This window comes from Prionailurus bengalensis, chromosome C1 (genome assembly GCF_016509475.1).
Source record: "Prionailurus bengalensis isolate Pbe53 chromosome C1, Fcat_Pben_1.1_paternal_pri, whole genome shotgun sequence".
Classification (NCBI taxonomy): Eukaryota; Metazoa; Chordata; class Mammalia; order Carnivora; family Felidae; genus Prionailurus; species Prionailurus bengalensis.
Genome location: NC_057345.1, coordinates 62,755,487 through 62,757,449, shown reverse-complemented (window position 1 = coordinate 62,757,449; position 1,963 = coordinate 62,755,487). Strand labels below are relative to the sequence as shown.

The window sequence follows — 1,963 nt, the reverse complement described above, 5'->3', positions numbered from 1 at the left end:
GAACCGCGAGATCATGACCTGAGCTGAAGTCAGACCCTCAACTGACTGAGCTACCTAGGCACCCCATGGAGCCAATTATTCCTTTTATTCCCCACCAGGATAAACCAGTATGTAGGCAGTTTTCTCCACTGAGACATGGTAGCAGTTTTAACACTGGCCTTTGTGAGACCACAATGTACCAAGTATTATGCCAAACGTTTATAACTAGTATAAAAATTCCACATCCCTATATTTGCCAACTCAAGATGAAAACAGATAACTCCCTAAATATTAACTGGCTCTACTCCCCTGATGGTAAACATAAAAACCACATGAGAAAAATGGAAATTTAAAAAGAAGTAGCATAAACCTGTCATAAATTGTAAACAAAAAATTATTTGTGGGACAGCATGGGTGACAAATGGTCCACTGTGTAAATTTTAGAATGAGGCAGGCAAAAGTCAGAAGGCTGGTGAGTTTCCCTTCCTCCTCCTGCTTCAGCTTCATCTCCTTGGGTATCTGATGTCCACAATGTCAAGTTGTGTCTCAGTAATTACATTATTAGCATTCCATCTTTTTTTATGACTCGTCACTTAATGTACCAAGTTCAGCAATGGCTTCATCAAAAGCTGTATTTACAAGAGAGCAGGATTTCTCTGGGGAGTTCAGAATCTCCAAATAGAAGACAGAGAAGTTAAGGGCCTGACTCAATCTGATAGGATGCTCTGGTTGCATTTCCTTTTTGCTGATTTCAAAAGCTTCTTGGTATGCTTGTTGTGACTGAGCCACAATCCCTTTCTATCACCAGCAGCAACCCCAGGCAAGTAATGCTAGGAGTCTCCTTCCATTAAAAAAAAAAAATTAATGTTTATTTATTTTTGAGAGACTGAGAAAGAGCATGAGCAGGGGAGGGGCAGAGAGAGGGAGACATAGAATCTGAAGCAGGCTCCAGGTTCTGAGCTGTCAGCACAGAGCCCGATGCAGGGCTCGAACCCAGGAACCATGAAATCATGACCTGAGCTGAAGTCTGACGGACACTTAATTGACTGAGCCACCAGGCGCCCCTCCTTTCATTTTCAAATAGAAGTCTTTGCTTTCTACTTGTGAAGCACTGGGGATCAAACACTCTTCCAAAAGAGAGAGTAGATCATTGCAGATATCTCTTAGCTGGGTCTCCGTTTTCTCTCTGTATTCTCCATCCATCTGTTGTTGTTTCTCAGCATTTTACATCTTTTGCTCGATACTTGAGACGATCCTCTGTGAAGACTTATGGGCTCCTACAACATTTTTATAAGCAACTGAGATCAGACTCCTCTCCTCAATGGATAATTCAGCTCCTTGCTCAGTTACAGATCTCATGAAGGCTGTCATGTAATCATATTGTTTAGCTTGCTCGGTCAGTTTGGCCCCTGCCCCAGCTCATTTTTATCCATGACCACATGTTTTGTGTTCAGAGTGGGTGGCAGTGGATGGATGAGGGCTCAGCGCTCTCTGGGCAGCACTGTAAGTAAGGCTGAGGCTCTCAGGAGTTTATCTTTAAAAAAAATAGATTTTATTTTTTAGAGCAGTTTTAGGTTCACAGCAAAATTAAGCAGAACGTACAAAGTTTTCATGTGCTCCCATCCCCATACATTCACAGCTTCCCCAACACTCAATGTACCACACCAGAGTGGTGTGTTTGCTATAACTGGTGAATCTACATGGACACATCATTGTCACCCAAAGTCCATAGTTCTCATTAGAGCTCAGTCTTGAGTTGTACATTTTCAGGTTTTAACAAATGTACAATGACATGTATCCACCACTGTAGTATATTTCAGAACTGTTTCAAAATATTTCCTAAAAATCCCCTGTGCTCTGCCTATTATACCCTCTGCCCCTCGTCCTTTGGCAAACACTGATCTTGGAGTCTCCATATTTTTGCCTTTTCTAGGATATCATATAATTGGAATCATACAGTATGTATCAGAATGGCTTTATGCAC

The 1,963-nt window shown here is 41.7% G+C and overlaps 1 pseudogene; it reads right to left on the bottom strand.

The window, feature by feature from the left end:
- Positions 1-373: 373 nt before the first annotated feature.
- LOC122479416 lies at positions 374-1,412 on the bottom strand (annotated as a pseudogene).
- Between the last annotated feature and the right edge of the window lie 551 nt (positions 1,413-1,963).